At 38.4% G+C, this 12,202-nt stretch overlaps 1 pseudogene; it reads right to left on the bottom strand.

Annotated features, from left to right (window-relative positions):
* Positions 1-1,006: 1,006 nt before the first annotated feature.
* On the bottom strand, positions 1,007-11,712 carry LOC102837404 (annotated as a pseudogene).
* Between the last annotated feature and the right edge of the window lie 490 nt (positions 11,713-12,202).

Genomic DNA, 12,202 nt, shown 5'->3' with positions numbered 1-12,202 from the left:
ACTTTAAAGAGGTCTTGTGCAGCAGGTTTGCCTAGTGCAATTGTATCATTTGATTTCTTGACTACTGCTTCCATGAGTGTTGATAGTGGATCCAAGCAAGATGAGGTCTTTGATCAAATCAAACTTTTCTCCATTTATCATGATACTATTTATTGATCCAGTGTTGAGGCTGTTTTTTGTTTTGTTTTATTTTTTTGTTTTTTTAACATTGAGATGTAAACCATACTGAAGTCTCTGGTCTTTGATCTTCATCAGTAAGTATTTTATGTCCTCTTTGCTTTCAGCCAGGAAGGTTGTATCATCTGCATATCACAGGTTATTAGTGAGTCTTCCTCCAATCCTGAATGTCAAGTTCTTCTTCATCTAATTCAGTTCCTTTGATTATTTGCTTAGCATACCGATTGAATAAGTATGCTGAAAGGATACAATCCTGGCACACAGTTATCTTTTTGTTGTTGTTAAGTACCATTGAGTCATTTCCCACCCACAGTGACCCTGGATGGAGTTTCTGAGGAAAGGCTAACTGCATATTTGGGTACTGATGGTGGTCTTGGTGAAAGTTCCCAATACTGATTTCCTGACACTGCCTCCATCTGTGACATTTTTTTCAATAACTATTTTATGAAAAGCATTATGTTTTCTCCAATCTCTACTACCCTGTTTATATCTTATTTTCACAATTTAGATTAACATATCTATGAGGATGAGTCAGAAACTATCTACAACCCTTATGGAAATGTCTCTCGGTCTTTTCGTAATAATAGCCTGGTACTTTTCTAATTTGAAATAGAGGCTTTAGGGAATCTTATTTTTCACACTAGCAATAGGATTTCTTTGAGACATCTGGACCATGCACTCATTTAATTTTCTATGGCCCAATGATGAAATGTGAAATCAAGAGAGTAATTATCCCATGTATGGCAAACTAAAGACACTTATAACTCTTTTACCACAACAGTTCCTGAGGATTGATGTAAATGCATTACCATTCTGCCAGGAACTGAATTTATATGCTAGTTTGCATAAGAGCATCATGACCAGTAAACATTTTATGTTTTAAGACATCATAATTAAGAATTTTCAACACATCTATTTTCCTCCTTTGGAAAAATAATTAAAAACATTTAAGATAATGTGATCTAGCATCCTAAAGTTTACAATAATTTGATGGGAAATTAAACAAAAAGAATATTATAACAGTTTGTGTAGATTTTAGTTATTTTTTTTATATAAACCAGAAAGATGAATCAGAGTTACTCCCTTAATGAAAAATCACTGATAGTTTCCCACATTTGTGCCATTTATTACAGCAAAATGTAATAGCTATTAATATAATTATGTAGTCCTGGTGTGACATTGTAGAATAAGCACTAAGCTGCTACTCACAAGGTTGGTAGTTCAAACCCACCAACTGCTCTTCAGAAAACCTACATAGGGTCGATATGAAATGGAGCTGACTCCAAACACTTAGCAACAAAATATGATTGTAATGGCTCTGTAGGATAAGCACTGGACCACAAGGTTGGTTTGAACTGTAAAATCGGCAGTTCAGACTCTTCAGCTGTTCTTTGGAAACCCTATACAGGGCTGCTGTGATTCAGAAAGGACTCTTAATGGCACTTAACAACAAGTATTTATAATACAATTAGAAATTTCTATTTTCTAAGATATACAATTAACAAGTCCCATGATAGAACTCATGACAAAGAAATATATAGTGTGCTTGTGACGAAACCCAAAGCTGAAAGATATATGTAAGTTTCATTGAGCGTTTGTTCCTATGACAAATTCAAAATATACACAATCTTTGTACATCCTTTTATGCACTGGATTATGTTGAACATATGCCATGTGGTTAATATTATTCTCTATAGCAATTCTGACAGCAGTTGTTAAAAGAATAAGTAAATAAATGCTCAGAAGCAGATATAATTCATATATACGATTATTACAATCCTGTCACAAGTGTGACTGCATTTACAAATTAAGAGGCATGGATTATGTCAGATCTCAGGGAAAAACCAAGCAATCACAGATGGAACCTACTGAGCATAGTCTTGGGAAATGTACACTAGTGTTTATACATATGAAGATGAATGGATGGGTGGATAAGAGAAAGATGGCTCTCTGGGCTGTGAGTGATCTCAGCCTGAACATCTCTTGCAGACAAAGCAAAGTGAGGAGGGCAAGAGTGGGGGAAGGGTGGGGTCGGATGGTGTTTCTATAACAATTTCTAAACACTCCTAGGATATTCTATAACAGTCGTTGTGCTTGAAGCTGATGTTTCTAGTCAAGATGACAAACTTGATATGACCTGTGTGTTTGTGTTGGGTCCACAAAATGTGGTGTATTCAAAGTAGAAAGGAGACAAGGGCAATACATGCAACTGAGTCATCCATGTACCTGGGTCATTAGTGTAGCTGGAATGGTCAATGTACCCAGGCTATCATTGAATCCAATTTGGTCAGTGTTTCTCAGTCAGTCAGATATCCACACAATATCTCTGTTTAGAGTGCGGGCTCTGGAAAGGTCTGGATCAACTTGTTTTCAACAACTGACCCCTCTGTAGGACTCCTAAGCCACAGCTTGGGCCCCAGTTGATGTGGGTCTGTGCCATCCCACTTCTCAATCTCAACTGATCCCTCCCAGAAAATTCTGCTTACAGTCAAGGACAACCCTTAGAGTGCTGCAGCTCTGGACTTTGTACCATGAAGACCTATGGGAGGCAGCCTAGTGAGTTGGCCACATATTAGTGTGAACCCCAAAGTTAGACAGTCTGAGGTAACATGCCTGTTCTGCCACTAAGATGTCAGGGGATTTTAGAGCAAGTCACTTAGCATCTTTAAGATTCACTTAACACTGTAGGTTAATGCACTGGACTTTAAGATTGGTTTGAACCGCAAAGTCAGCGGTTCAAACTCACCACCTGTTCCTCAGAAACCCTATACGAGGTCTCTGTGAGGCGGAACTGATTTGACAGCACTTAACAACAAGGAGCTCTGGTAGCGTAGTGGTTACGAATCGGGCTGCGAACCTTAAGGTCAGCGGTTCGAAACTACCAGCTGCTCCGCGGGAGAAAGATGAGGCTTTCTACTCCCGTAAAGATTTACACCCTCGGAAACCCTGTACAGGGTCGCTATGGGTCGGAACCGACTCGACGGCACTTAACAACAACAACAACAACAACAAGACTTATCTTTGGAGGGGTGGATGCAGTGACTTTGTAGGATAAGCATTGGACTGCAAGTCACAAAGTTGGCGGTTTGAGCCCACCAGCTGCTCTGTGGGAGAAAGTCATTCCCACAAAGATTTACAGTTTCAAAAACCCTAATAAGGACCTCTATAAGTTTAACTGATTCCATGGCACTAAACAACAACAACAGCTAATCTTTAAAATGAAGAAATCAACAGCACCAACATATAATGATTTCACGAGTCCACAAATGCCTAGTACCATGCCTGGTGCTGAGTAAACAATAAAGAAATGATAGGTGTGTTCTTTTACTTTCATTTCTCAACAGATAACTTTTAAGGTTTGTTTCATTCAATTAAGTATGCTTTTTTCTTATTAGTTAAGCGATAGCAAATTCATATACCAATTCAAAACAGGAAAACCACTCAAAGGTGGACTAGAGGAAGCAATGGGCATACCTTTCTTAAAGTCACCCTCTTCCCATCCCCTCTAATTCCTGGTCTTATCTTTATAGTTCTCTGCACTGCCTTCTTCATGCCTTCACTATGAGGCTTCTGATCTCCTTCAAACAGGTCTTTCACATCACTCTTTTTACGCTTTTCCTCCTCCCATCTTGTAAATTCCTTCTTTTAGACTTAGATTAAATATCTCTTCTGTAAAATTACTACTGACACTCCAGGAAGAGTTGAAATTTCTCATTTGTGCTCCTAGGATACTTTGACCACACTATTTTAAATGCTTCTCAGAAGAACATTATTCAATTCTGCTTCTGTGCATTGAGGAAAAGGCTACTTTTAAAGTTTCAATTCTCAGGAATATAGGCATCTTTCACTGAAAATAATGAAAGGTCAACATTAATACCACATAGTTTTAAACCATAGGCTTAACATATATACTTCAAAGGTATAAAGTGTTACCATTATACTCTGGATTGACAAAATTTTTTTTTTCTGGACTGATGTCAATTTTCTTCATTGCAAGATTACTACGTTGATTCCTAGTTTCTTCAGTTGAGCTGGCTTATCTATTTGCTCATTTGAGTTAAGACAGTTGTTGTTATTGTTAATTGCTATCAAGTCGATTCCAACTCATAGCTACCCTGTATAGAGTCTTTGAGGAGGAGCCGGTGAGTTTGAATCGCCAACCCTGCAGTTCCAACTGACCTTGCAGTCCAGCATATTAACCCACAGCACCACATCGGGACTCCAAGAGTAAGGTCCGGTGACCGTGCCCAGGTGCAAAGAGGCACCTGGTATTTCCAGATGGTTTCCCATCCAAATAGGCCCGATCCTACTTAACCTTCAAGATCAGATGAGATTTGCATTCAGGGTGATGATGACAGGAGTTAGATGACAATAAATACTTTCTGAATGTGATGTTTTGATCTCTAAACGATGTAATTAGGCATTAGTATCTAACTTTGAGTAGGTTATTTTGAAGATTTTAAAGCATTCGAACAGTTGATTCATTTCTTAAATGCCACTTATAAATCCTTCAAGGATCTTATATTGATCCTGGATTAAAGTTCATTGTATCATTAAATCAAATAATGGGAAATATAATAGACTTTCTTAGTATTTTTTAGTTAAGGTGAGCAAATCAACACTACTTTGGAGGAAAATGCTCCTACATGTGTATTTTTCTTCTTTTTTTTAATGTTTTCTTTTTGCCTGCACCTAATTTATTGCATTTTAAAGTGATTCATTGTCACTATATCTCCTCAAAGCATTTGACATTTCATACATACATGAACACAAAAAACTCTTTCCAAAGATTTCTATAATACAAAAATTTACGTTGTAATACTATCAAAAACATCAGCAGGACCAGTTTGGGGAACAAATACAACTGGCTCTTATTAACCACAATTTTTTAGAGGAAATATTAACAATTTAATTGTAGGTAATTTAAAGATTATCTTGTAGATGGGTTACAAGCATTTAGCGTTCTATGGGAATCACTCAGCTATGCTTTTTATAGGGGAAGGAAATTTTATTTGGGATTGAGAATCTACTAATTACACTCACTGAGGTGAAAACATCCATTTGGCGTAAACTCATTCTTTCGTAGTCTTTTAATAACATAGTTTTTTATGCAGATTGAGCATAAAAATGCTAACCTAATTATACAGTTAAATGAATAAGTACAGATTACAGCAGAGAAAAACAGCTGTCTGACTGAATCTGAGACAAGAGCAGAAAAAATGCTATAGTGAAGCAAATACTGGGAGAGAGGTCTAGATTCTAGATTCTGTTAATTACTGTGTGGCCAGCACAGGTCCCGCAATGTATCTGAACCACTGGTTCCTCACCTGCAAAGTGGGGATAATAGCTGCCCTTCTAACATAAGTGATGAAAGTGGATTCCTAATAAAATCTTAAAGTGGCAATGAAAAAAATTCATATATTTTATATATCATATTTAATGGCTGGAAAATTCAATGATTAAAATGAATAAATAATTATCACATGTTTCTTAGCTATCAAAGTCTTGCTTTAAACAAAATGTTATTTGTTGTATCCATATCACAGTAGATAATATCAAGGAGATAATATCTGGATATCTAAGGGGAGGGAAGTCCAAAATTCTAATTTATGAGGCTGTAAGGCAACCCTTAAGCCATTTTCACTCATTCCAAAAAATCCAAGAAGTAGAACTTAATACCACAAATCCAGGTCAGCATTTGTGTTTTGCAGATACAAAATCTGAGGATCAGAAAGGTCAACCAGCTAATCGATTGAACCTGGGGAAAATAGAAAGTCTTTGGTTACTGTGTGAGCACTTCTTACTTTTTGGCAATTTGTTCATGAAGTGCCTTCAAATAAAGAGTTCTACTTAACACATTACTCTATTTATTTGCTGGTTCATTGAAAGTTTACTGGAAAAAACAGATGAGAAAAGCAGCATGCATGGTCAGAAGACAGCATGCACACTGTCAGCATTTCATCTAAGGCCAGCTATGTTGGGATGTATGTTTGTTCATTCATTCTACAGCTTTTGAACACCTACAACATGCCAATGCTGAAAATATTTTACCCAATTATTTTTTAAATAAACCAATTTCATTTAGGTAGAATTTCAATATGATGGCATTTTAAATACTTCTTCTGAAAGTTTCTGTATAATATTGTAAAGGTATATAATTTCTATTTTCACAGATGTTGTTAGGTGCTGTTGAGTCATAACAAAACACTGCCCAGTCCTATGCCTTCCTCATAAACATTGCTATGCTTTAGCCCCTCACTGTGACCACTGTGCCAATCCATCTAATTGAAGATCTTTCTGTTTTTCACTGACCCTCTATTTTTCCAAGTATGATGCCCTTCTCCAAGGACTGGTCCTTTCTCATAACATGTCTAACGTATCTGAGATGAAATCTTTTCATCCCTACTTCCAAGCACATCCCAGTTGCACTTTTTCCAATATAGATTTGTTCATTTGTTTTATGGGTATCAAGACTGTCTTAATCGCTGTCACGCGCATACACATACATACACACAAATATCCACCATCAACTTTCAGCAAGATAGTGGAGTAGGCAGACATGCTATCCAAATCCTCAAGAACAAAGACATGAGAGATCCAAGGAAGCAGATACAGATGATAATCCTGGAACTCTGAGGTTCAAAGGATTGCATACTGACTAGGGAAGAAACTCAACAAAAGTAGTGAGTACAGGGGGCAGAGAGAATGGACGAATAGTCTGCTGACCTGCATCAGTGTGGCCATTTTGAACTTCTGGAAGCAGCATTTCATTCAGCGCTTCACTGTAGTTGTTAAGTGCCATCTAGTTAGTTTCAATTTAATAGTGACCGTGTGTCGGGTTTTGAACTGCCGTCTTTGAAGTCAATTAGTTCCAATTGTCCAAAACCACACAAGCCCCCACATAGGTGGCTGGTGACCAGGCAGTCACCCTGTACCAAGCCTGTCCCTGTTAGGTGTCATCAAGTCAGTTCTGACTCACAGCAACCCTCTGCACAACAGAATGAAACACGGCTGGGGCCTTTAACATCCTCAGTCCCAATGTTGTTGTATTTGAACTCATTGTTGCTATCACTGATTTAACACATTTTTCACTAGCCCTCCACTTTTCCAAACATGATTTCTTCTCTAGAGATTAATTCCTCTTGATATCCAAGGTACAAGAGACAACATTCTCATCTTCCTCACTTCTAAGGAACATTCTAGCCATACTTCTTCCAAGACAGATTTGTTCGTTCTTCTGGCAGTTCATGGTATTTTCAATATTCTTTGCCAACGCTATAATTCAAATGTATTAATTCTTCTACAGTCTTCCATATTCATTGTCCAACTTTCGCATGCATATGAAGTGACTGAAAATACCAGGGCTTGATTCAAGCACACTTAATCCTCAGGCTGACATCTTTGCTATTGAACACTTTAAAGAGGTCTTCTGCAGCAGATTTGCCTAACGCAATACTTCGTTTGATTTCTTGAGTGTTGCCTCCATGAACATTGATTGTACATTCAAGAAAATTGAAGTCTTTGACAACTTCAATCTTTTCTCCATGTACCATGATGTTATTTATTGGTCCAGTTGGGAAGACTTTTGTTTTCTTTACATTGAAATATAATCCATATTGAAAGCTATGGTCTTTGATCTTCATTGGTAAGCATTTCAAGTCCTTTTGGCTTTCAGCAAGCAAGACAGTGTCATCTGCATATCATATCCTAATGCCACATTCTTCTTCATATAATCCAGCTTCTCAGATTATTTGATCAGCATACAGACTGAATAAGTATGATGCAAGTACATAACCTTGACACACACTTTTCCAGTTTATGAACCACTCAGAATTCCCTTGCTTGTATACAGGTTCCTCATGAGCACAATTAGAGGTGTTTTGGAATATACATTATTCACAATGTTATATGTAGTTTGTTAACATATATACAGTCAAAAGCCTCTGTATAGTCTAGAAAGCACAAATAAACATTTTTTAAACCAAGATCCATCTGACATTAGCAATGATATCCCTAGTTACAAGTCCTCTTCTGAATCTCGCTTGACTTTCTGGTAGCTCTCTGTCAGTGTACTATTGCTGTCATTTTTGAGTGCTCGTCAGCAAAATTTTACTTGAAAGTGATACTAATAATATTGTATGATGATTTCTGCACTCTATTCGGTCACCTTTCTTTGAAATGGGCACAAATATGGATCTCTTCCAATTGGTTACACCTTTAAACAATTTCTTTTAAAGGCTTTTTGTTGTGGATTGAGTAAAAGTTTACAGGGCAGATCATCAGTTTTACAATAAACAAATCGTACACATTGTTTTACTACAATGATTGTAATCCCCTCTGCATATTATCAGTTAACAGTGTTCACTTTAGTTTTTGTTTGTGTGTGTGTGTTTGTTTGTTTGTTTTTTAACATTCAGGCTTATATAATAATTTACACCACCAAAGGGCACATTCTGCAAATCTGCCTTCTGGCTGCCATCTCTTAGTCCCTCACTTCCCATGAATCAAGAGTCCTTAGCTGCTCCCTCTCTCCATGTCCCCATCTCTGCCTCCATTTCTGGGGTTATACATTTTTTAATATAGAGAAGTGAAGGCCTCCAGTTTGTTGCAATATTTCAATTTGTATTCCACCAACTCCTGGGCTTTGTTTTTCAGCAATGCCTTCAGCGCTGCTTCAACTTCTTCCTAAAATACCATTGATTTTTGATCATATGATACTTCTTGAAATGATTGAACATCAACCAGTTATTTTTGATACAGTGACTCTGCTTATCGCTTTCATCTTCTTTTGATGCTTTCTGCATCATTTAGTATTTTTCCCATTTTTGTTAACATGCTGTTGAGTCAATTCCGACTCATAGCAACCCTGCATAGGGTTTCTAAGGACCAGCTGGTTAGTTTAAACTGCCAACCTTGAGGTTCAAACCAACCTTGTGGTCCAGTGTTTATTCTACAGCACCATACCAGGACTCCATGTTGCCCATAGAATTCTTCAATATTGCTAATCAAATCTTGAATTTTTTCCTTCAGTTCTTTTAGTTCGAGAAATGCTGAGCATGTTCTTCTTTTTGGCTTTTGAACACCAGGTCTTTTAATATTTCATTATGATTTTACTTGATCTTTTGAGCTCCCCTTTGAAATTTTCCGTTTAACTTTTTACTTTCTCATTTCTTCCATTGCTTTCGCTAATCTTTGCTCAAGAGCAAGTTTCAGAGTCTCTTCTGACATCCATTTCAGTGTTTTCTTTCTTTCCTGTGTTTTTAAGGACCTTTTCCTTTCCTTCTTGTATGATCTTATTGATGTCATCACACAGATCTGATTGTCGGTATTGGTTTCTAATGCACCAAATAAACTCTTGAGATGTGCATATAGTCAAGGTCATATTTTAGTTCTCATGAACTTGTTTTAATTTTCTTCAGCTTCAACCTGAACTTGCATATGAACAATTGATAGTTTGTTCCACAGTTGGCCCCTGGCTTTGTTTTGGCTGATGATATTGAGCTTCCTCACTGTCTCTTCCCCTTGGGTTGGCAGAAACTCCTTTTGGAACCAAGCACTCTAACTTCAGCTGACCTGTCATTTGGCAGGAATCATTCCAGGAACAGGTACCACGCCCCAATTTCTTTCAGAGGTGAGGAAACTTTTCTTTTGCCAAAATCTATACCATTATTCGCGAGCCATACAAGATTATCAATTTAAAAATTAGCCTGTTATATTTAGTTAAGCATTTTATTAGCTCACCTCTACTGTGACGGCTGGAACTGTGGTTGCTTTGGCAGGGCCAGACCCAAAGATTTTGTGGTCCTTATACAGCCCATAGGCAGAATGTTCCCCACCCCGGGTCTATAGGAACTCATTCCAGGATCAAGCATCCTGCCCTAGATGTCCAGTGGACTGTCAGGAATTTCTTACAGAACAAAGCGCCCTGTCTCTGGTCACATTCTAGACAGGCAAGAACACTACATGACAGGCTGCCACACTTCCCACGGCCTCCCCAGCAACATGGACACACTGAATGTCCTGCTCCCTGACACACCTTCAGCTGGCTTAGGTACCCTGCACCCCTCACCTCCTTCCCTCACAGTTTTCTTGCTTCCTTTTCCTTGTTGTTTCGTTCGTTTATTTTTTCTGGTTTTTCTTTTCTTCTTTTTCTCTTTCCTTTTCCCTTCCTTTCATTTTCTTTTATTTCTTTCCCCCCACTATATCTTTATGTATTCTCAAAGAAATATAGTATATTCTTTATAGAAATAGACTTCTTGTTTCCCCTCTCTAGTTTTTCTTTCTTTCTTTTCTCTTCTTACTTCTTTTTAATTTATTATTTTATTTTGCTTGATATTGTTTGCTTAACCTTTTGCTGTTTTTCTTAAAACAATTTTTTTGACATTTTTTTTCTTGTTGTGGGGGCTGTTTATTCATATATTCTCTTGTTAGTTTTTTTTTTTTTTTTTTGCAGTCAGGAAACAGCAAATATGTCCATACTACCTAGACGCATGCATACCACCCTCACTATGACCAGAAGACCTGATTAATCTTGGAGGGTAGTCAAGAGCAACACCAGCCCAATATGCCCTCATCTCACTTGTATAAACAGTGAACAGAGAACTGTACACACAGCATTCTTCTATCACACTCACCGTGAGACAGTTGGTGACCACCTAAGTGTTGCCAAGCTATTAGGAAGAGTGGAAAATCCAAACAACTCAGGTATATTGACAACAACAACAACAAAAACTACTAGGAAAAGTACACCAATACACAATCTCCAATCAAATACAAGTTCAACATCACTACAATGTCTTGGAGATAATAGCCAGCCTCAGTTAATATGAGGATCTAAGACAAAGTGGCATAAACAAATGACAATCATAATACAGAGCTAGAAAACTCTCCTGTGGAAGAAATACCATTGCAGTTCAAACTTACCTTGCAGTCCTAACCCAGTCAGATTTTGTCAATTCCCACTGCACATTACTGATCTCTCCCTCAGCTGTGTAGGTCAGTACAGGGTCCTCAATACGCCGGCGCATTTGCTGGATGTCTCAGATGAGAGCATGATGGTCATCCACTACAGTACATATGTGGCAGAAGGAATGTGGGGCCCAAGCAATGCCATCAACATATGTTCAGGGTTATTTAAAGCCTGGTAACAGGTGTGCAGGGAACTCAAACATCCAGGATCACCACCTCCATTCCAGTCATGGTCATGGTGTATAGGTAGTTAGGGCCTTGCATATTTCAGCAGAGACGTAGCAGTGGATGACACTGTTGGTCTTCATAAATGATGGTGGTGTTCAAACATCTGACCCACAGAGGCAAACGAGTCCTTGCCACCCCTAACCTGGCTAACTGTAATCTCATAGATCACTTTGTCATAGGCAATCATTTGGGTCCTTACATGACCAAACACAAGGTTCACTCACCCCAGTACCTGCCCTGTCTCCAGCCCCAGATAGTACAAGTTGTAACAATGCTTGAAATACCTAAAAGATGAAGATCCACCTCATTCCAGTTGAAGGGGTTCAGAGGAGCATAGAGTCAGAGTTCTGGTGATTGTTTATTCACCAACCTGCCACACATGGAGGTAGCTGGCACTAGTTGCCAGGAAACACATGAGGTTTGTGGTGGGGTACAGATGGTCAAAGATGTTTGAGCAAATAAGCTCACTTCATCTAAGTCAACAAGCTGGACCTTGTTGCTGTACTCATCCATGAGGTTGCCCAAGACTAGTTGAAAGTGCTTATGGAACTACATTCTCCAATTCATGGTGCAGATGGTTCTGGGTGCTTCATACATGTAGATCTCCTTCCGTTTGCCATGCAGGGACATGGTAGTGACAGATAGACTTCAGTGTGGGGCAAGTTGGGTGCAAACAGGGCGAGGAGCTGGCTTGGGACCGAGGGGTCTGATGGGAGGTGAGTGGGCAGGAACAGTCTATCCCAACAGTGGGGCCATGGCAACAAACAATGGTACCCACGATTGACCCTCCAGTTTCAAACACAAAAGATCCGATGACAAACTAGATTAC

The sequence above is a fragment of the Chrysochloris asiatica genome, unplaced genomic scaffold, assembly GCF_000296735.1.
Source record: "Chrysochloris asiatica unplaced genomic scaffold, ChrAsi1.0 scaffold00027, whole genome shotgun sequence".
Classification (NCBI taxonomy): domain Eukaryota; kingdom Metazoa; phylum Chordata; class Mammalia; order Afrosoricida; family Chrysochloridae; genus Chrysochloris; species Chrysochloris asiatica.
The sequence above is the reverse complement of the archived record's forward strand: the minus strand, read 5'-3'. Positions and strand labels throughout refer to the sequence as shown.